This window comes from Barbus barbus (assembly GCF_936440315.1).
Source record: "Barbus barbus genome assembly, chromosome: 24".
Taxonomy (NCBI): domain Eukaryota; kingdom Metazoa; phylum Chordata; class Actinopteri; order Cypriniformes; family Cyprinidae; genus Barbus; species Barbus barbus.
Window position 1 is genome coordinate 17,981,837 of NC_136752.1, and position 25,167 is coordinate 18,007,003.

Genomic DNA, 25,167 nt, shown 5'->3' on the forward strand with positions numbered 1-25,167 from the left:
TCCATCTGCAGAGGCCTGAAGCAGATTTTATGCTCCAAGATCTCACCGAGTGTGTGAGGACTGGAGCGCTAGCTGCCATTATCACACACCCGTTCATTTCCTCTCCATTGTGTGCCTTTCTTTCCTGTGGACACTTTCAGCAGCTCAGACCACCCCTGTGACGCAAACACACCACTGTGAGATATACATATACTGCTCTTTTTAGCTTTGTAGAAATAATGTGGTTATGTTGATGAACAGTTCCCAGAGACGAGTGGTTAGTGCACTGAGTTGAGCCACTCATAGTTGACGTAAAAAATATATTTTTTTAAAAATCGGACAACTACTGACACCCGAATGTAATATTTTGCTAGCTTTTGCGCACGTCAAAATTTCCTGAACCTATTCTGCATTTTCCCCTCTATTGTTTTTCTTTTACGGTTCCCAATAATAAAGACAAAAAAAATGTAAAAACCTGTTTTATCATGTAACCATGGATACTGCTCAATAACCAGAGAAACCTGTTTGGGGTGTTGAAACGCTTCCCACTATAAACAAATGCTAGTGATGAACCTAAGCCAGCTTTTAATATGCTTGCTTGGACCATCCTTTCCTTGAGTATAGCCGCTTCCATCTCCTTGATTTTTCCTTACTGTGAATCCACAGGGAGCCCCATCAAATCCCCCACATCACATCCAACGCTTTACCACTTACTCGCCCACTAAATGCCAATCATCCACCCCATCTAGCTTTCTGCGGCTGGACCGGTCTGAGTCTGTGTACATGTGAAGCTGCGCTGGAGATCTGCACCAACAGGGGGAGGACCTCATTTGTCAGAGAGCCCATTACCTATAATGAGCCTCAAGCTGGGACAGATGAAGCTCAGGATCAGTTACATAAACACTGAGAGAGACGAATTCCTTCAGGTTATGGGGGAATGTCTTGGAAAACCATTCAGTATTGGTCCATAGATGTCTACTGTGGGTAAAAATAATTTATTGCATATTCAACTGCACATTTAAATTGATTTGAATGTTCTTCCCAAATTCTGGCACCTTTTGACCAATGAATTTCCATGGTTTTTCTAGATGTTTTACAGAGTTTTGCACTCAGAAATACCAATTTACAGCCTATTAAATATTTGAGAGCTGCCCATAAGCTTAAAGGTGACATATCATGAAAATCTGATTTAAGCGCATCAGATTTCGCTCCCCTTATGACAGATTTCGCTCCCCTTAATCTGCCAGTTTCCACCCACGGCGCTGTCTTAGTATTAATAATATAATGCTAATAATATAAAATACTCACAAGACTTAAACATAAAAAGGTTTGACCCGAAGGGCAAAAACAGAGTTTGTAGAAGTTTCTAAATTTCATCTCAGGAATGAAACCTAGTGTTAAATACAAGTCCATGCCTAGAAAAGGGTCAGTGTGGGACCTGAAATATAGCAGCAGAGCTGCTCCTCACATTAGAGACAGATTACCCTGAGAAAGGCCTGTCTGCATTCCTCCAGAGCAGGGCGAGCAGTGACGGGTGGGAAGAGGAAGAACCCTGTTAAAACCATAACAGCGGTCAAGCCAAAACCAAACTATCCTACAGCTGCTTTCACAGCATCTCGGCCAAGCCCTTCTCCAAAAAAGAAAAAAAAAAAGTCAAATTCCTTCAGTCTGGGATTTATTTATTTCAGCCTTTGGATGGCGTTCACGTACCAAGGGGCTTTGTGTTTTTTGGCCCCTAATGTCATTTGTTTTTCTGAGTATTTTCATCAGGTTTTCAATCTCCTCTCGATGGTGGGTATTGAACAAACCTGTCTTTTGAGCATGTCAGATTAAATCTGAAAACCATTACACAGAAAGAAGCTTGAAAAGTGTGCATGAGGATCCAATATTATTTGGCGGACCACCAGGAGGTTTCCGGTTTCCACTCCAAATTCCATATGCCACGCTGCACAGCTGAATCATACAGATACTGCAATGAACAGGAATGTCAAATGCACTAGTCCTTCACTATTAAGTCCATACTAAAATAAAAAAAGACCACTCCTGTAAAACCAAGAACCAACTCCACATTGTCACCTTCATGTTGTCAGACTGACAGGTAGCTGCTGTCGAATGCTCATGTATTGGTCATGGTTACACATTAAATCACCTGATGGTTCATTAAATTAGGTCTCAAGTGATTTGGGTAAATAAAAACAGATTTATATAAAAATATGATAACTGTGCAATAGACATTGCAGTGTAATGCAGACTAATAGACATGCCACTGATTAATGCCCTGATGTTAACATTAATTTTTAATCAACAACAATACTCCTAAGTAAAACAGAAATCCACTCAATGCTCTTAATTTATTTCTTTGTTCTTTATTACAGACTGTTTACTTTAATAATTAAATGAAAAAGGGAGCCTTGTTTACTTAATTTCGAAATACTTCAAACCTACATAAGTTGATTTAATTGGTAACACCTAAAAATAAGGTTCAGTTTGTTACCATTTACTATATTGAGCACCATTAACTAACAAGGGACAACATTACAGGATTTCTAAGTGTAATTAATTTAGCATTTTGAAATTAAAGTTCATCTACATACTATTGTGCACTGTTAATTAATGTTCATTTATAATTAACTAATGTAGACATTAACCAAGATTAATAAATGTTGTCAAAGAATTGTACATTGTTGTAAGGCCTATTTATTACCATATAATGTACTAATTTGTTATTTTCTATTAATATTCAACATTCAAAATAAAGACTATTAAAACGTTGGTACAGTATCACAACAACACTAGTACATATAGACTAAACTACAATAATACTATAACAATACTATACTGATCTACACTAAAATAAAGGTTATAAAAGAAGGATTTCACAGTGATACCATTAAAGAACCATTTTAAAATTTCTATTTAAGAACCATTCCATTTAAAGAACCAATAAACAACAATTTCCCCAAAGAACCTTTCTGTTTAGTATTATTTTTTTCCAACTCAGCAATAGCCATCAAGACTAACATGTGCATCCCCCAAAGCACAGGATGCCACTCAGGCTCTCTTTTCCTCCGAGTCTACATGCATAAAAAACTGAACATAATTAAAAAAAATTATGTTTAAAAAAAAGTTCACAGTATGTCCCTAGTATTCGCCTGAAACCAGAAGGTGCTCCATTACCATGTGCACCGTCATAAAGTAGAGCTGAAGATACCCGCGATTAGCTCACCCATCCTGAATTAAACCAAACACAATAATGCTACATTTAAGCTTGGTGCAGTGAAAGGGCACAGCATGGTTTAATACCGCACCATATGAACACCTTCAAACTGCACGTGAAGTTACATTTGAGTGCATTATAGAAAAAATCCTGATCTGAGGAAAACATTTCCCACATTAAAAGAAAATGGGATAGAGCCAGCTTCTTCAGCAGCGGCAGAATTCCAAATGTTACTGGAATGTTGAACCCCCGACCACACTACAAGTCATAAAAAAGATAAACTCTCCATGCTCTTCTGTGAGGTCTAAACGTCTGCCAAGTGACAGTGAATGCCAGCACTCAATAAAGCAGGATATTTGGTGCCCAGACAGTTCATCTGTCTCTGTTTTGTTCTTTCAAGTAATATCAGTGATCAGACTCAGAAAACAACCAGAGAAGCCTCGCACATTCAACAGTTCCTGAAGTTTACTATATAATGAGTCAGACTGAGTAATAACATGCAAGATGATTCAAAGCACCAATACAAGACATACCAAACAGAATGGGGCGTTATGCCCTCACACCTTCCTGCAGGACACACAAAAGCCCAAAACCCTGGAAGTAATTATCACATTTGTATACCTCTTACATAAGCACCCCTGAAATGCTACACAAAACTATTTGAAGTTGTAATATGCCAGAAGGTGGAAAGGAATCAAGTTCCCAGCGTGAAATCAACACCTTTTTATTGCATGTTTTAAAAAAAGTTCATTCAATGTGCCAAATATAAATTACTGTAACCCACGCTCGACTCTAGTGCAATCTCTTACCTACAGAGAAGAAAACACAAAGCGTTTAACATAAAATCCAACTGAGGACCTGTGGTAGGAGCAAAGATATGGGACCTCTGTACACTCAGGATCTTAGTGGGTCTGCCTGGCGAGGCTAAAATGCCAAGTTAATTAATGCACAGCTCATGATGAGCAGCTCTCTTCTCTTCCATACGGCTCTCGTCTGCTCGCCCCACTGAGATATTTGGGTTGTTTTCAGACTTTTTTCTATTGCTTAGTCCAAAACAGTTTGATTCTACCTTCCAACCCTTTGGCGCCCCTTAATTCACGCTGTATTATGTGGTTCCAAACTATTTTCACTCAGAAATTAAACATGAAATTCTGAAGAAGAAAGTCTGTGAAATAGTATTTTCTTGTAAAATTTACTTTGTTATATTTATAATTTTGAAAAATAATTTTTACAGCGTATATCTTCATGATTCATGTTTTGTCATTTTGCTTTTACTATTGAAATGTAACAGAATGCCACTTATGTCGGTTTAAGAAAGCTGCAATAGAAAAACAATTTATTAAGCCACATTATGATTCAAAAAGTTAGTTCGGATTGCTTTTTATAACAACTGCAAACTGTACAGGAGTCTGTATTTTTGGCAAAACTCTCCTTATACCAAAACACATTTTCATTTTCAGTAAATATACTGAAAATGAAAAAAGTTGCTGGAAACTTCAAAATAGCATGCAAGCATACTCTCATTCCATTTACCACATCTTTAACGTATGCTAGTATCCTATTCCAAATTCAGATCCAGTTGTGCCTAGTTAAAATGTGGTGTTAAGATCTCAAAACCAGACCCAAGATTAAATGTTTTGCTCTAGATCTGATGGGATCTAGTATATGCACAGCTACGAGTCCCGCTGCATGTTGAATGCCAAGTATAAATGTTAAAACTGAAATATACTTTGGGATTTAGGGTGTACTCACACTAGGCGTTTTGAACCGTGCCCGAGCACGTTTGATCCCCAAAGTGTGGTTCATTTGACTAGTGTGATCGTTTCATGCTGCACTCAGGCGCAGTTCGTTTAGCCGGCCCTGGGTCGGTTGGAAGAGGTGGGCCAGAGCACGGTTCGGTTAGGCTCGGGCGCGGTACGCATGCAGTGTGAGCGCTAACCGCACCGGAAGAGTCCGCACACTATAAAACAGATACTATTTTGTGTGCGTTACTGTCATCATTACAACCGCAAACAAATTCTATTACTACTACTACTACACTACACTTTTCAATTAATTTAATTCAATCAAGTATATTTAGGTTTATAATGGCTCTGGTTCTCACCTTATTGATGAACAGGAAATGTAGTTTGTGAGTAAAGCTGCAAATTATTTCATTAACGTCAGCTGCCTCCGTAATAATTCTCTGATGCATACATGTGAAAATCAATGCACGGCATAAATGATCAATTAATTATTATTAATAATTCAGCAGAATATAGGCGAAAGTGGTTTTCTCCATTATCTCGTACATGACGCAAGCGTGCTCCGGCCCGGAAAGTTTAGTGCAAGTGTGAGTGCAGGCCAGCGGGGGAGTGGGGATAATTGCGCTCAGGCTCAGTTCAAGGCAACCGTGCCACCCTTAGGCTAGCTTGGTTATTTATCTATCTTCGTCTAGAAGTGATAATTCATTATACTGTCAATACCTATGTTTCCATCACCCACATTTTGAAGTATCCCATCAGAAACAAGTGATGGAAACACTGAATTTTAATAAAAGTCCCTTCAGAACTGTCTTACTTGACTTTGTTTCCAAACAGCAGGCATCCACCTCCGAAAGCAATGACCGCATTTATTGTACTTTGTCTGATCGCTCTGAGGCGCAAGTTATTTTCTTATAATTGAAAATGATTATATTCAGTGGCTTCTCCTACTTTTCTTAGTGATAGATAGAGATTATTTATTTATTTATTTATATTTTGTTCTCTCCTGTACAAGACTCCTATACAAAATTCTTGAGGCCAAATTTCAGTTTTGACTGAACTATCCCTTTAACTCTGTAGCGGATGCAAACAACAAGACATTTGAGAAATTCTTTGAGGTGTAGAAATCAATGTGTCTATGATGTCTGTAGGTGAGGCTTAAAAGACGAACAAACATTCAGCTGTTTTTCACTGCATGCCTGGGAACTGACTGTGCGTGTTAAGAGGGAAGCTGTTATATCTGGAAGAGCAGTGAATGCGAGAGACTCCGCCAGTAAGAAATAAATCAGCTCAGCCACAAAGCAAAGTAGACTGCAGATGCATGAGCAGCGTACTTCCAACTCCCACTGCGGCCTCCAGTTCCTCAAGGAGTTTGACTCATTCCCTATACGAAGGATTCACACAAATCCAAGATTTTAGTGTTCCTATTGCAGGTATATTCTCATAAATGCATCTAGTGAAATATTGTCCCACTCTTACCAGAAAGTTTGAGCTGGGGTTTCTTTCCAGGATAAGCATCTTAATAGGTGATTTGGTTTTAATAACGTTGGCCGAATTTGTTTAAGCCACAGATTTAAACATTACAGAAAGAATTAGCTTTAACGCTCGCTATTTCCTTAAGTCTGACATTATACATAATCCCAGCTCCTTTTCCTGTGCATAGCAGTAGAAATGACAGGTGCTATCCTTCATTAAGTGAGTGCACTTAAAGCACTCTATACAGTCTTCTGATGAGGTTTAATTGGACACATCTGGAGTTTAAGGTAACAGCCATATAATGCATTCGCACAGTGTTAGAATTTATTGTTGGCTAGGTGCTGTGGTGGTCGATACCATTGCGGTGTGATGGAGACCCCCTGAGGAACCCTGAGGAAAGGGGGAGTCATGCTAATGAAAGCTTTAGGTCATTCCACTTACCATGGACTGGGCCTAATTAAAGCTCTGCCTTTATCCAGGCCTGAAGTCCTGCTGCTGCCGCGGTTTCACTTAGCTGCTATTGTTTTCATGATGTCCTCTGTAACAAACAAGTGGAGCTGCAGGGGTGATGCCACCGCGGCCTGGGGATACTCATTGACTAGACAGTTCACTGCCTAGAGTGCTTTTCCTTTCATTTGCATAATTGTGTAAGGCACGCAAACCACAATTTTCATAAGCTTGGCATAAACTTTAGAGGCAACAAAAGTCACAAACAAAATGGCCAATCTACAACAGCTTATAACAGACAGCAAATACAAAAGCTTGGGCTTCCTACTACCTCCTGATACAATACACATTGTGACACATGTCATGATACAATACATTGCAATGCATCATAACACCATAATTGGATTGTGACTGAAACTGCCTCAATTGTGCGACTGAGACCCAGCATGTCTGCAGGTTTGGTTTTAATTTCTTTTACACAGAATTGTTAGACACAATTTCAGTGCATAAATAAACATCAATTCAAGGATCTACATGATCAATACAATATAGTGAGATATAGTAATGTCAGTGTGTTTACTGATATATTATGCAACCATATTACTATTTTTTACTGAACTTAAAATTGTCACAAAATTGAGTGCTAATTATGTCAGGCTCAAAAACGGGCTCATTATTATTGCATTTCAAGATATCATTGTCATCTTCTGCAGAGATCCTCATTTTAAAATATTGCTTGCATAACCATCTTTGCATTTAAATACAGGCATTATTATTCTGAAAGGAAAAAGCAAACAAAATTCAGACCACATATTACAACAATATTCATGACAAGCCAATACATTTATATTTATTGGGTAGGCGAGATGAATATTAAAACCTTCAGTGACACGATCTGTATCCTACTGATTCTAAGGCAATTAAAATGAGACTGACAAGTCCGTGTTTAATGACTGTGAGAAATGTTGTAGTGGGGCTCTTGGGTAATCCCTCTCCTGAGCACAGTGCAGGTCCACGGGGCACAAGGCATGTGATTCCTTGACAGATGTACGGCTTTGTGCCACAAAAAAAAAAGCCCTAAAAGAAAGGCCCGCTGCTAAGCCTTTTCTCAAATGCCTTCATCCATGCAGCTAACAACCTAAGAAAGGGTCAAGTCATTCCTTGACTACAGACATCTGGGCAGCTCCATGCAAAACAAAACAATTAACTGCGGGGGCAGGGACTTCTCAATACATCTCTACAGTGAAGGAACACGACGCAGCTCAGAAGCACACTGCAAAACCTGCCTCAAGGAACGAGAAGTTCATCTCAATAGATGGCTGTTTCCGTGAGCTGACATGGCAGGAGAGATGTTGACAAAATGCTGCTGAGGACATCCATTTTAGAGAAAGGGGATTTAAAGTTAAAACATACCATTTAAAATGGCACTAACTGTCCAAAATTGCAACAATAATGACTGTTTCTTGGTGGCTACAAAATAGGCTGCCCAAAAGTACCTAACCTGATACTGACATTAGATTAGATTCAACTTTATTGTCATTTATGCAGAGTACAAGTACAGAGCTAATGAAATGCAGTTCAGGTTGCTCAAACAAACATTTCTGAACTGGCATAAAAGAAAATATTTTAACACAGAAACTGAAATAGTATTTTTTTTTAACCATTCTGCCATTTGCAAACATAAATATATACAAACACACAAACAAGGACATAATGACAAAAAAAAAGTACTTGATTGTATCCACTGGGAACTGAAAAGTGTGTGATATGAAATTAGCCATTTTGCTATTACACTTTCACATTCATGTCATTCCAAACCTGTACGATTTACTTTCTGTGCATCACAATAGAAGATATTTTCAATAATATAAATATATTTTGAAAGTCAATGAGATCCAATGTTGATTTGGATGCCAGTGACTTTTGCAAAAAGGTACAAAAGTTGTCACACTGTGGCAGTCCCCTTAAAAAGGTACTAATATGTACACTTTAGGGATAAATAAGATACGAAAGTGTACCTTTGGAAAAGTTACCACCACAGTGACAGCTTTTGTACCTTTTGTTCCCTCAGAGTTTAGACAAAACTAGTCAAACATTTTTGTAAACATCTTTTGTGCTGCACAATAAAAAAACAGGTTTGGAATGACAAGAATGTGAATAAATGAGTAACTGATGTGCAGTGTTTTACAGTAACTATTTGAACATCATATATGTTTCTATATCATATACTTTAGCAAGACTGTATTGATTAAACCACCATCCATCTGTTTTATAAAGATCGTTACATAACTCTAGCTCTCAGATGTCAATCTATCATTAGGGCCAAAGCACCAAATTTTGTCTTTTAATACTGTTTTCAAGCCCAGGTCGATGTGAGTGAGGTTCAGAAAGCAGCAGGGTAGCTGCACTTAAACATCTCTGAATGTGTGTGTGTGTCTAGGTGAGAAGTCTTGGGCACTGCTTCATTTCCCACTAATGCATTTCCTATACTCTTTCAGTCAGCAAGGGAGAGCGAAAATGAGATCTGAATCACCGTTCAAGAGTTAAAAATAACCAAGTCATGGTCAAGCATGCATTTCCTCTACTTGAAATCTCTATATGCGCTTCTGTTGCGTGACGTAAAGTCTCCAATAATTGCTTTGATTAGAGAAATACTCACTGGCATCATTAGTGACACATGACGCGAGGAACAAACCTCACGTTCCTCCAAGTTGCCAACAAATCCTACAGAAGGCTCAGCAACAGACATTTTCTCCTCTAGCACTGTCTATTGAGATCAGAGGAATGTTGCAGGCACACAGGAGAAAATGACTGCTAATTACCATAATTACACAGAAAGGCCGTTACCGCCGCTGCATCCTCGTCTCTAAGGCAACAAGACAAACAGAGGATGCTGCCTCACAGTTTTCACCCACCTGAGCAAAAGTCAGGCAGGTGTTGTGAAATTTGGAATCAAGCCAGTGAACGAGAAACAGAATTTTAAACGTTTGTCACCAGATGTTATACCACAGACCTGTTCACGGTTCTACACTGGGATTTTACATTAGACACTCTAACAAAAGCTATTTAATAGGCTATATTACAACCTCCAGGGCTCCAAACTGCGACTAAAATGGTTGCATTTGCGACCAAAAATATTAATTTGCGAGTGAAGTTTTTGCTGAGGTCGCCACTGGCGACTATATATAATTTGCATGAAAGGACTTTTTTCCCGATTGTTTTGCGCTCACATCTTTTGTTATGTTCACGTATTAAACTTACATAAGACGATGCGCATCAAAGTTTTACTGAAAAGAGTTTAAAACAGTCCTCGTCTCTGCCGTACACAGTCTGCTGAACGCAGTGAGAGAGACCTGAAAGGGCCTGTTTACACCTGGTCACTTCATGCATTTTCTCTGATCGGATATCTATGTGATTTGTTAAAACGTTTCCCCATTTACACTTGGCCACATAAATGTGTCTTCGCAAAACGGATATAAATCCGTTCTACAATTCCCGCTTCATATGCAAATATAACGGAGTTCACGTCAATGAAAGCAACGGATAATTTTAGTAATTATCAGCTAATTTCAATATCAAGAGAGCGCGCGGCATCAGCACTGGAAAGATACGCTAGTCTCGCTACTTTTAATGAAGAAGATTGTGTGTTAAGCGTCTGCGACTTACTTTCAGGTTCATTCAGTTTGCGCGTCGCTTGCTGAAGAAATACTCCGCTACTCATCCGCGGTGATGCTTGTTGCATTGCGCTGTCATATCTGACTATAACATGCCATATAGCCTATAAAACGCTCTCACATGTCTATTATTTTAATATTATGGGAGGAGTAAAATTACCATATGTGGTTTCAACAACCAGATGCATTTACACTTGTCCGGTCGATCTTCTTATCGAGATCTTAGTCTATATGCTGTGTTCTGTTAATGCATGGACTTCCTGTTATTTGAAGCGCACTTGCCATCCAGTAATCGCAAAAAGCTTTGTGCTGTCTTACTTTTTAATAAACAAAGTATCAGCTTTAAAATGCTACGAAATTCAAATGATGCGGTTTGGGTGCTCTTTAATGCGGACCACAAGCGCACACTTTGGGTAATATAAACACCAGCACCCCGCGTCCACACGGTCCGTGTATGCGTCCGGATCGCGCGAGCGGAGAGTATCGCACTTAATGCTCAGGCGCGATCTCTTTAGCACCTCAGTTAAAGCAGCAAGTGAACCCATTATATATTTCGATTTACTACTATAGTATGAAATGAACATGATCAAAAGGTAGGCAATAAGAAAGCCTTACTGAAATGTTTTATGTAAAAGCTCATTGTTTCAAACTGAGGAAATGTATAAAGCTTGTAAACATTGCATTGTAATACATTTACCTCAGAATAACCACTCAGTGTCCATAAACTCATCAGTCAGCTAGAAAATAACTATAAAGAGGAGCGTTTTGCTATATTCATGCGCTGTTGCATATTAATATTTTTACTTATTCTGTTGTACATGATTCAACTCCTCCTATAAAATTGCATTTTACTAATGAAGAAAAACAGACTGAATGTGTGAAAGACGTGACAACATTTATAGGATGCACTGCACTCAGTTGCCAAGTGATGCTTATGGTCCATGATATTGGTATAAATTCTGTGTAACGAACAATTCTTTGTGACTGTATATTTCAAGTTGTAAAAGACATTTAATTCACACTTTAAGTGAACCTTAGTCCCTCGGTTGACCTGATGCTGATAAAGCCTAGAAAAGATAAGACAAACACATGACAAAATGATTGAAATGTTAAAATAGGGGGGAAAAATAAAATATAATAATAAAATAAACCACTTTTATTCTGTGGCACCTAAAAAAATAATTTGGCGCCTAAGTTTTTCTTTTATAGGAGCCAATGGCTCCTTACTCGATTTTTTTGTCTGGAGCCCTGAACCTCACTTACTAACAGACTGTTATTGGTTGCCAGGTTGAACCGAGCAAAAATTGTAAGCTCAGTCACACAAAGTAATAGCACACTTCTCTATAACTCAAGCTGCACAATTTGATGCATTGCTCAAGCACAAACAGTGCACAACAAGTTGCTAAGTTTAACACCTAGGGTTGTGAGTTTGTTCAAAACCAGTGGTTTGTTGAACCACTTACGTCACATGGACTATTATTTTAAAGATGTCCTTACTACCTTTCTGGGCCTTGACGGTGGTAGTTCCCTTGCTATCTATGGAGGATCAGAAATCCTTGGATTTCATCAAAAAATATCTTAATTTGTGTTCGGAAGATGAACAAAGGTCAAATGGTGTGTTCACATCAAACGCAAATTAAATTATTTGCGCGAGTAGATTACATTCAAAGTCAATGCAAAGATGTGAATTCGCACCGGGCGACTCGAATAATGAGGAATGCGCGACACGTTTGCCGCAAACACGCGATATTCGCCTCAATCGCATCTTCCACGCAAGTTCAAATGGATCTCGTTCTCGCGCAAGCCAATCAGCGAAGAGCTTATTGACACATCCAGTTGAATCAGAAAATGGAAGAGCATTATTGTAGCCTGTTATGATAGCATAGAAAACAATTAAAATCAGTTTTGGTGGTAGCTGTATTTTATTATGGCTGCAGAGATGCTGCTATCAATAATAAAAAAAAAATAATAATTACTTCAGTGTATATAGCGTAGTAGAATGTAACACACACATTAATGCAGGATCCTAACGTTACTCATCGTCCTCTGGATGGTGCTGTGAACCATCCATTGTATTTGGGACTTTGACAACAGGTAAAAAACAGCGATTGCAGTTATCTCCACCATGGATGATCGCGCTATATTTTTGTTTGCGCGAGTGACATGAAAAACATCCCGTGAGTTATCTAGAGCGAGTGACGCGATGCGCATATTCGCTTCGCTTCTGGTGTGAACACACCATTATGGGTTTGGAACGACATGAGGGTGAGTAATTAATGACAGAATTTTCATTTTTGGGTTAACTATGCCTTTAACATAATATCACTTAATGAAATATACAAATATAAGTTTTAAAATTGACAGGCAGCATAACAGGCCATCCAGTAAGATCTGAAACATGTCACTATGTTTTTAGGGTGAATTTCTAGCCACCACAGCTGCCATTTTTAACTGTAAATTTAACAGAATACTTTGTAATAGTGCAAGTATGACCAAATGTTATGCTTTATCAAGTAACACTTCAATTTTCCCAGCTTTTAAGAACTGAGTGAACTTTTTTTTTTTTTTGCAGCCTTGCCAGTTGACATGGTGATTTCAACTTTGTATGAACAGACTGGCATTGTGAGGGAATGATGAGATCGGAATGATGCCAGGAGTTCAAAGGGAGTAAGAATTTTAATCCAGAGAGGAATGTCTCGTGCTAATTTCTCAACATCTGAGATTAAATATGAAGGAAAACACAGATAGCATTACAATACTTCAGGTATCTTATATAAAGGTGCATTACCTATATTGAGCATTACAAAAGAATGCAGGGAACTTTATGCTCAGCTGAACTGAACCTGTACTTAACCTGCCCAGAGCACCTGAGCTGTGCAGTACAAGTTGCCATGGTAACTGCTTCTCTCAAAAGTCAATCCTGTACTTTTAATTTGATAACTCATAAATTATACCTGCTAGTGAACCGACACACATTATTTCCATTAAGGCTCACAGCTTCTTGTTTTTTCTAAAACTCCCCACAGATTTTTCAAATTAGGTTAATCAGTTTAATCTGCATATCATAAATTGTGCTGCTAGGAAGATACAGGGTACTGTCAAAGCACACTTCCTAAATCAGTTTCACTTATTTTTATTACTGATTTGATACCAATAATGGTTTAATATACCAAAACAGTTTTAGGATTCCAGGCACTCCTGGGTTTTTAAACGTTTCTCATTTTCTGAGAAAATGTCCTAACAAAACTTTCCTGAAGGCGTTACCCTTACAGCAGACAATGAGTTGCCTGTGAGATCCCTTTTATTGCTGTCTGTGGTTTCTGAATTACAGTAACCACATAGCCAGACACACAAACACATCTGTTCACAACTCTGAGGCAAAGAAGCAACAAAGCCACAGAGTAAATGTATTCCACAGAGAGTAAACACACTTACAAATCACCCAAGGGAAGTAAACAAATGAAATTTGGTCAATCGGAGTTTTAATTGACTGACCATTATACAAACAAGCAGTCAGATCCTGCTTACTTTTGCAGATGTTCATTTGTGAACCTGAACTGGACCAATTTTCAGTTCCTTGAAATAAAAAAAAATTAGAATAGCTGACAAGGTATTAAAAAAAATCTAATATTCACTGTAATATTCAAACTAATAATTGGACTAAAAAATATAGCCTAACATATTTTAAATCAATAATAGAATAATAGAATATTAAAAATAGTTTGGAACAATAGATAGTTATGCAGTGGAATAACTATCTATTGTTCTCAAATCCGTGTTGCCTTTGGCAATGACAGATGCAAACAATGAGTTAAAGTGCTCAGTGAGTTTGCCATGCCTCACAGCCATTTCTCTAGCAATTATCCTAAAAGTGGCTCTTGTAGGGCACTGTTTCATGGTTCAGATACTGGGCAAAATTGTTTGCATGACAAATCTTCTTTGAAGTAACACTAGAAGTAGTGGGATCACAACCACAACAGCTGATCACAAGATCTGAGTGCTCTTCCAAAATGGCAGCTTTCTAAACACCTTTCCAGCACTCTGATCAGCAGGTTCAAATCATTCACTGGACCCGATTGAAAACGGCCCACTTGTTTTGAATGAGTGTGCACCAAATGCAGCTTGTCATCAGAGTGAATCACTCTTTTCAAAACATCTGAATGACAATGGATAAACAGCCGCTCCTGGAATAAAATCCCAGAGGAAATGATCACGGAGGTATGATATTATTCATGAATATGGCTGCATTATGTACAGAAAGTCTGTGCGATTAAAGGATACATTTACCGATGTTAAACAAGCTTTGTATTGTAACAATGAGGTAGTACAAGTTAATGAACAATGTGATGTGACTTGCACCAAAAATATCCCCATTTATTTGTATTATAGCAATAGTCGGATCAGAGATACCAAAGTATACAGTAAAATTAGACTAACCAAGCTAGAACAAATACATATAAAACCCACAATCTCGCTCTCAGCAATATAGGAACATCTGTAAACAGCATGTCCCAGTTAGAACTAACGTGTGTCCGACAACAAAGGTGCACAGCATTTCATTCTCCTTTACCCAAATAATCATTAACCTTCACTTCCTGGTGACAAGGTTTGTTTTTTGTCACAGAAAACCTAAATTCACACGCACACGAAAGTCTGGCAAGTGATGCAGAGGGTACTGGGGCATCCACATTTGATTGTTCCCGTGTTTGCTGGCCTTTGCTACAGCTCAAAGGGATGACCTCACCTCTATTGAGTCCAGATCCCTCTCACTCATTCCACATGGCCAACCTCGCCCATGACCCTCTGCTCACACCTTTTCAAAACAGCATAGCAGACTTCCTGCTGGAAGGGTTACAGAGTTTAAAATAGTTGCAAAAGCAACAAAAATAAAAATGAGAAAATCTAATTGTCGTCAACAACAAATGAGAAAATCTGATTTGAATCGATATGCACTTTATCAGAGTGCATCTCTACAGTGCATTCCAGTGTGTCCTGCACAGCTACTCAGAGGTCAACAAACGTATGATGTATGAAACACCAACAAATGACTCATATGAGCCAGTTCTTTTTAATGAATCGGTCTCAAATTCAGGTTTTCAGTCTGAATCAATCAATCAATGCAATACATCATCCACAAAATTGAACTTGGGCATACACCATAGTGCTTCTCAAAACCTTTTAATGTTTAGAGATTCGGAGTACTTTTTTCAGTTTGGATAGAATTAGAAAGGTCTGGCATATTCTGATTCAAACACTCTCTGACCCTGTGACAGTTTTTGCTAAAGAACAGCACATTACTACTAGACTGCCACGAAAGCAGTGTAACATATGACATTGAATTTATTTCACATGGAGATATTCGGTTTCCTGGCAATGCCTTCACTTCAAGAGAGCCAGTAAGAACTCACCGGTTCAGCCAGAAGTTCTGCTGATATCAGCATATCAAAGATAAAGAGCAATGTCCACACACACACATAGACTGCTGCCAACACAAAGTTTATAAGTCTATTAGCACAGCTACATCTTTAACCACAAAACCACTTAGCCCTGGTGCAAATCCATTACAGATTTATCATTCACATAAACACTAACACTGAAAGTGGATTAAACCGTAACAATATCACAATAGGCTGGAGATCATAAACAGATTAACACTAAATAAAATAAGCTTACATTAATGGTGTGTCTTAAGTAAATCTTAGTAACCTGAATCAAATTAAAACTCAAGTGAACCTTTATATACTCGATGAAGCTGTGAAAATACTGCTGCAAGGTGAGGTCAAACAGATAACATACACTGCAAGCTAACATGTTACTTCACCTAACCATTAATGACCATCTACTGCGGTTTCCCCTGAACATGCCTCATGTTACTCTATATCACATGTAAAAATGCAAGGTCATAAAACAAAATAGTAACAATTGAGGAGCTGTCGGGGGGGGGGGACCATGCAATTATACCCCAATGACAAGCTGTTGTACCCTAACGGTGCAATTTTTGCATATTTTTTTTAGGATCCAAACATCTGAGCCCGGAATTAAAAAGACTAATTTAAACCAGTTTCCCGCTGGAGTGGCAAAAAGGTTGCCAAGCTCCGTTTCTCCCTTCTTACCCAATTGAAAACGGAAAAGCTGCAGCCACTCTCACCAACTCCCCAGACCAATTGGATTTAGAAAAGCAGCAAAACAGGTATTAAATAACAAGAAGTGGGTACTCTTCTGAACATAATTAGGCTCTTAATTAATCGTTTTAAAGCTGCCTCACCCTGTGTTTGATTTTAAACTGCCTGAAATGACATCGATTGTATGCAGGTTGCATAAGTTAACATTATGAAATAATTAATCAAACAATCTACCATTTTATTTGACCAATTTCACCTACACAGCCATCACATCCTCATCAATGAATGTCAGTGCTTATATTATACTCTATCCATTTGCAACCAGAATACTAGTCTGTTAGCAGTCAGTCTGAAGCCGGTGATTATGTCATTAGAGAACATGGTGACTTAATGTTTTGTAAAACACTGTAACCACTACCACAGTGTGGATGTAGGCCGCACAGAAACAAATGTAATACATAGGAAGACCTGCCTGACACATTCCAACTCTATTACAACAGATTCTAAAGAACAGTTGAACTAACTGTCCAATAAACCTAACAGCAAAACTGTTACTAGGAAACCACATTATGACTAAGCGAAGTGAACATGCGATACAAATAATGTGTTCCAAAAGACACAGTGTTCAAAATGAGATTAGGTTTAAAATAGATCAAAAGTAATCTTGAAAGGCTTGGAGAATATGACATTGACAAGCTCGCATTTATTAAACGGAGTGATTTCATCATGAAAGTGGATAAGTGACTCTCCTTAAGATGTTTGCTTGAGACATTGTGTCAGTCCCTAAAAATCTTCCATTTCATAGGACGGTGAATCACCACTGATAACGCATCCAAGCAATCCTGACTTAACTAGGTTTCGGTCCGCAAAAGGCATTAGGCTTTTGGTTTATTTTTTGATAGGAAAAAAACAACATTAATTGAGAAAGGTTCAATACTGAGAGACTCGAATGAACTGCATGACTGCAAAACATAGTAAGAATCCTGCATCTCAAATTCCTCAGCGCTCAGTTCTCACCTTCAATTTTCAACAGAATGTCTACATGACTAATGGCTGCATAAATCTGAGGCTACAGCCTGCATTAAGATGGAGCCCAAAGTGGTAGAGGAGACAGGACTGTAATTATTGAGTCCAAAAGTAAGATGGGCGCCTTCAATACTAATTTCAGCATTTGGGTGCCATGTTAACACCCATCCTCTCTAGTGCAAGAGGCTGAAAATCTCTCCTCTCCTGCACGGAACACAACAAGCGCCGTTAGGCAGATGGCGAGACAGTTGGTGGGAATATCAGCGATAATGCAGATACATTCTGAACCTTCAACTGTTTCTTTTCCATTCATCAGATCGGCATCAACAGTTGCTGCTTCCAGGAAGATGGGAGATTAAATGAGGTGACAGAACAATATGCTGGAAATTAGTACTAGTTCAAACCACCAGTGGCTGATTTAAAAGAAAATACAAATCTACCTTTTTAAGAGTATGCAACGTCATGAACTAAATATAGCAATTTGGGTGGGAACAGGTCCTTTCCTTTTCCTGTTTGTGACAACGCTTATGTCATAGTCACCTGTGGGCACTTATTTGGAATTAATTTGCACTGACTCTCCTAACGGGATTGTTCACCCAAAAGAGAAAATTCTATCTTCATTTACTCACTCTAAACCCATAAAGCTTTTATTCATCTTCAGAAGACAAATAAAAAATTTTGTGATATTCTCTAATCACTTTTGTCCATCTATTGAAAATCCAAGCAAATCAAAACTTTCACCCATCAAAAAGTACAGAAATTCATTATAAAAATAATCCCTATGAATCGAGCACTGTGCATGTGCAATAATCAATGTTTATATGTGAATAAAAGCCTACATTTAATTGGTTCATCACAAAAAGCAAACATGCAAATTTGGTTTAGATTTTCAATGGATGGCATAAAATTATGAAAGAATGTTTATCCTGTTTATGTGTGTTCCAAAAATTCAAGAAAGTCTTATGGGTTTGGAACAACATGCAACATGAGGTTGAGAAAATGATTATGGAATTGTCATCTTTGGGGTAACTAACCCTTTAAAAAGCTGCCCAAATTCCAAAGCAATGTGCATTTGGATATGTGTGATATAAAATTGCTTCGGAGAATATAAGTAGGACTGGACAAACACAAAGATGAGGCACTGCATCAAATATCCCAGTGCAAATCAAGTCTTAAACATCAAAAATTGGACCATACTGTCTGATGATTGGATCTCATCTGATGCAGACCTGTTACAGAATTAGATTTGGATGTTGTCTGCTGCCAAATCTTGAAAAATATACTTGCATAACCGAACAACTAACATGATTTTACATAAACCAAACTTCCATAGCAACAGCATTTATAGAAGAACAACAGGAGAGGCTGTTAAGCGCTCAACCTCGCACATAATTTGTTAAGCTTGAGGCGATGATTAAAACTTATTTGCCCAACCTTAATCCAGCAGTATCTATAGAATCTGGAGCCAGTCTACATGTGAAAATCTCTTGATAATCCCTCTGCTGCCAATCATCCACCCAGGCGTCTTTTTCCCCCTCGCACATTCCCTTTTCTACATGTTTCACATGTGCGTGTCCACCTACACACTCCCTTTCAATAGGCTACTTAATATTGGAAATGCAATACTGTCTGCAGATAACTGCATCCTTGGCATTCTTAGATAGAGGCTGGGGAAAGAAAACATTAAATCTAAAGTATGTTTTGCACAGTAGGAATGATATCTGCTTGCTACTGACTTTATCAAAATCAAGTTAATAATACAACATTGTTTACGCCTAAAAAAGACAGGTAGTCGGCGATGTCTACATAACAAAATGAAAATGGGATCCATGCTGTTCCACAGGTGGATTTAACAACAACAAAGTGAAAGTCTGAAGGTGGTCAACTGAAAAAAAAGTGGTCAGATTGTCTACTTTTAGTCAACCACACCAAGACTAAACAAAAATAGTGGCAGTCCCGTCAAAGGACACTGACACATCAACATCTCAAGGACATGACGCAAACACAAAGTTACACCTCGGTCATTTTTAAGGTCTTGTGATGGTCTGTATGTATCTTCCATACATCTAAAGTTAAAAAAGGGAATGCCAGAAAGCACTTCAATCAGGGACCTGCTCTTCAAATCCACCCCCACACGAACTGCATTTAGAGCCTGGCCAATACACAGTGAGCACACACCACCCACACAACGAAGAAAAGACATGCAAATGACAAATCAGCAAAGCCCTTACAGGGAGAAAACTGAGTGAAGGGCCATTAGTCAACCTACAGCACAGACCTCACAATTTCGACGTGACAAAATGTTATGCATAATAAATGCAATGCGATCTACAGCCCAATGACTCCTCCAGTTGGACACCTGATCTGATTCTCAGCTAATGCAGAAGATATTAGCGTCCGGAATGAGTCTGTGATGGCCAAAAATGCTGCTTGGTAGGCAGCTCACAAGTTTTTGAAGCACAGCCATTGTTCTCAAATATGATAGATAGATAGATAGATAGATAGATAGATAGATAGATAGATAGATAGATAGATAGATAGATAGGAGGACACTTTTTGATCAATTAATGTGCAAAACTTCTCAGATCATTTGTGATCAATAAGATTTTTTTTAATGAATTCTATAGAGATTGCACTCAAAAAGCATCAATTACATAAAGAAATGCATATTGGCATGGCTAGAAAAAAAATCATTACAATATTTTCATGACTTTTCCAGGTCTGTAAATCACACTTTAAAATTTCACTTTTGTATAAGAATTGAAAATACAAGAATTTAAGTATTTCTGAATTATTTACCAGTTAATCTTTACCAAGCAACTGCTGGCTTAATAATGCAAAACACACGAGTCAGATTTATGTCTTTTCACAAGTTCCTATACATATTATTAAATTCTCTTCTGGACTGATGCAATAATGATTAAATGTGCACAATCCATGTTGATGAAGTTGCTCGGCTGTCAGCTGTAATCGACTGTGTTTCTGTATTCTGGAGTTAAGACCAAAACTCTTCAACTATAACCGTACCATTTTCACCTTGCGCTGTCTTGTTTATCAGATTGAGACCGAATAATCACAACACATAGGACCATGGTTTATATTTACATTCTGCCTGCTATCGGTTATCAAAACAAGATCGTTTTTACTGCAACTTTCTGATCGAATCGTGTTTTCCTCTGATAATCAGGTGAGCTGAGATCATTCGTTAACCCTCGCAACTCGCTGGAGAGATAAAACGAGCATTTTAGCGTGTGCAAAGACATGCTTTCTTCGAAAAAACACATCCGTGGACCCCCATACAGATATAAGCTCGGTTTGGAGTTGGCATGAACAGTTAAATCACAGACATCTTACGAACTCACCTTCTTCCCTCTCGCTGCTCTCGTGCGGTCTCTTCTCCCACAAAATCCTGCGATAAAAGTCCGACACAAGCGTCTCTCCGCCTCGTAATATTCGCCAGCGGAGTGCAGTCTGCGTGCGGCCGTTATTCCTGCTGTTTTCCCGTGTGTCGCGGGAGATTTTTCAGTGTATTGTTGTATCTACTCCAGCAGCACTACCGTTGGCCCCAGCGTCTCGTTCACAATTATTCAACTTCGAAGTTCATACAAAAGTTGCAGCTCCGCCTCGCGCTGCAGCTGCTGATGAGGTCACTGCAAGCCGCTGCTCCGCTTCGCTTTCAGGAATCTCGCGATAGCTGAGCGCAGAGAGGGGAGCGTGATTTGAGGCGTTATCTGTGGGAATGGGCCCCCTACGGATAGGGTTGCCGTAGCAACAGCACAATTTATGTGCTGCACGGTTATCACGCGACTGGTACTCTGTTGTCTTTGACAAGAGTAGCAGGGTTGACCTGTCCAACATGTGCTTTATTAAATCTGTGTATTGGTGACATGTTTTATCCAAAGCATAATGATTAACACTTTGAGTAGGCTACAAGTAAAGTTAGTGTTTTACCTCACCAGTTTAACCTGTTGTACTATGAGCATTTTAAAATTATCTTTGCTATTTGCAGTGTTGGGAAATAACAGAATTATGTAATTTAATTACAAAATAAATGTAACTGTAATCTGTTACAGTTACTGAGAATAAAAAAATGTGTAATTAAATTAGATTCAAGATTTTTATTTGTCACATACACAATTATACAGAGTAATTTACACAATTAGCCTATACAGAGTTCAATTACAGTTACTTATGAAAATATTAACAATTACAAAGGGGTTACACATACAGATTTAGTTGATTTCTTTCCCAAATTGCATTGCCTGCTTTAAAATATGAGACACCAATGTTTCAGGAGTTTAGGACCTATTTGGGTTTATGTATATATGCTTTATTTTTTAAGATTAACTGTTTTTTCCAAGGCGCTGTTAGATGCCAGTGTGTCTTGACGTAGCTATGCAAAGATTTGATTTAAAAACAGTATCATAACTATTAAACTATGATTTTAAATATGTATTTAACCTCAAAATCAGTCTGATTTTGTGGTGGCTGTGCTTTAAAATGATATCATTATAATCTTAATTTAAGTGATGAAGGATTTTGACAGTCTGACAGGAATGAGGGATGTACCGTAACCAATAATCAAATGCAATCAGTTGCATTACTTTAATAAAGTAATTGAAATAGATACACTACTTATTACATTTTAAATAGGCTAACTTGTAATCTGTAACCTACTACATTTCCAAAGTAACCTTCCCAACACTGGTTATTTGTAACCAATAGTGCCTGATAAATGTAAACATAACAGGAAGTAGTTTGTGAAAAACATACTGTGAAATGGGTTTATTTTCAGACAATTACAAAAAAAAAAAAAAAAAGTTTGCACAATTAAAATCTATATCATAACAAGATGTTTTCACCATTAACATTTTGTGTCTGAATATAAACCCAAAATAAAGCCATTTCACATTATTTTTTACACAAACCACCAGTTTATGCCTATAATTTCATCCAGCAACTTTTATGATGACTTTATCCACTAACCCTAACCCTAACCGTCAAAACTATTTGGTTTCAAATAATTAGATATAATTTTTTATGACAATACGCTAGCGACTGTTTATAGTTAAGGCTCTGGTAACTTGACATAGCAATCCTAGGTGTTATGTAAATGATACAAGGCACTTGCTTAAATGTAACTATAAAGTGTAGACATTAATAATAATAAAGAATAAGTGGGTTTGTCCAATCTTTTGTGCAGTATATCATGTATAGTTCCTCATAACTCTTCCAGAAACATTATCAGAATTATCACATCAAGAAAATAGATTTTAGTGTTAAAATAACATTTAGTTTGTCACCATGACAACTGGCTTGCAGTTCCTGTAAAATGACTTAATTTGGGTCAAAATGACTTAAACACTATGCTTCAGATTTTAGTAAATCCAGTACCACTGCAGCACAGATTGTTCATTTCTGAGGACAGATGTTTTTTCCAAGAGAAATAAAGAGCATATGCAATCCAAAATGTGATGTTTGATGTGTGATGTGATGACCTCAACAAACAACATGCTGTTCTTGAGAATTAACACAGCTGCTAAATTTCAGAGAGACAAAAATTGAAGGAAGTTTGCAAGGATTATCATCATGCCACAAACAGAAATCATAATGTTGAACAGGTTGCTTACCATCTGACCATTCCTTCTAAATTATTTAGGAATGTCTTTGTCCTGTTTGAGCGATCAATACTTGACGCCCCCTACATGTTGACCACACAACTGCGTGTGTGACCTCACATAGGAATGTCTTGTCAGGGATGCTGGGGGAACAGGAAGAATGGTCCCATTCATTTAGCTCCACTCAAGCGATGCAGATACACTAATACAGAATGACATGCAGAAAGGTGACAAGTTGTTGCTGAGCACACAGGGTCTTTGTTTGACTCAATGAGAAGTGCAGTGCAGAGAGCGTGTGAGGCCTTCAAAATGGCTGATGCGCTAGTTAGTCTCAGCGATTAACATAATTTAGCATACAATTAAGCTAGCCCATGTTGTTTATTGTTCATATTTGTGTTATTATATTGATAGAATCAGCAAAGTAATTACCAAATGCCCACAGAGAGAGATTAATGACTGTCAGTTATATTCACTATGTGTTCCAAGACTTTATTAGCATTTCCCTCTGAGAAGCATTATTAAGTCCTATTGCAAGTTGGTAATTGCAGTCGCAATAAGAAATCATGATTATCTTTTCATAGGTGCACAGCGGACAGAGTGCGGTGTGGAGAATGAAATTGGAGATATCCGTGCTGAACGGTTCTCCTGCTGCTCTGAGATTCACAATGCCTGAGTCAGTATCCTAAGGCACTTCCCTGGCTGCTTCCCAACTGACTCCAGGCCGAGAAACACACAGGCACATTCAGTGTTTTACCCACTGAAAAAATACATCTGTGGAGTTATCAAAAAGGAAAATTTAGAATTGTACACAATTGGTTTTCAAATGGTATTTCATGTAATATTTGAAACTTCAGGTAAAATGCAGTAACAGATTTGAAAAAGGATAGATAGATAGATAGATAGATAGATAGATAGATAGATAGATAGATAGATAGATAGATAGATAGATAGATAGATAGATAGATAGATAGATAGATAGATAGATAGATTTTCTGCCTAACAGTAAGGTAAACCAAGATAACACTACATGTACATTTAGTTCTGCATTTGGAAAGTAAGATCAAGCAGGCTTCTCTCAGCCTTTTTCAACATCTCCAAGCAGGTATAAAGGAGAGATGAGAAGGCAGAGTAGAAAGAGTCTGAATGCTGTGAAGTTCTCTCAGGGTGCTTAGCATTCCACATTGCGCACCTCCAGAGCTCAGAGAGCCTGCGTGACTCATTCTGGTGTGAAAGCACAGTGTGGCGAGGTGGGAGGATGACAACACAGTGCTTAGCAGAAGTGTCCTGAAGCTGGACCCCCCCCCTCTCCTCACCAAACGCCCCCACTGCATGCGCACGCACCCCAAAAATAATACTAAAGCACATCTTGTTTCTCTCTCTCTCCTAAGGATGTCTTGATTTATTTCTCTCAATGCCTGGCAAGTTTTTGTTCTGAGAAAATCAGTGATTAAATGAGGATAGGTGAGAGCCAATTGCACGGAAGTATTTGGTTATGGCATGACAAGATTATCTAGGAAAGGAAAACTGAAGGGAGCCAAGGGCTGTTTTTAAAGCTCTCCCTTTCTTTCAAAATCAGCTTGATCCCGAATCCAAACCTCTGAATGTTAACAATGGGGATAAAGAAAAAAGATTCAATCTTGTTTAAATCAAAAGTGAGGTTAATGACAGTAGTTGGATAAAAGTTATGCTCAAAAATGGGAGTCAAATGTGTTCTCGTGTAATCTCCAGACTCTTACATGATAACCGTCATTATGTTATCTAAGTTAGCCCTTCATTTTTTAACATCTTCATCATGTGTGGGGGGGGGGGGGCTTGAGTTCCCTCATGCAACTAGACAGTTGATGAAACCTTGTGAGATGTAAAAAG

General features: G+C 38.2%; 1 protein-coding gene across 1 annotated transcript in view; it reads right to left on the reverse strand.

The window, feature by feature from the left end:
- The window catches only part of LOC306844365 (signal-induced proliferation-associated 1-like protein 1), a 100,225-nt gene extending 78,864 nt beyond the window's left edge, over positions 1-21,361 (reverse strand). The window contains exon 1 of the mRNA XM_079376448.1: positions 21,046-21,361. The gene's annotated coding sequence lies outside the window, so the exon portion shown is untranslated. The remainder of the gene's footprint in view (positions 1-21,045) is intronic.
- Between the last annotated feature and the right edge of the window lie 3,806 nt (positions 21,362-25,167).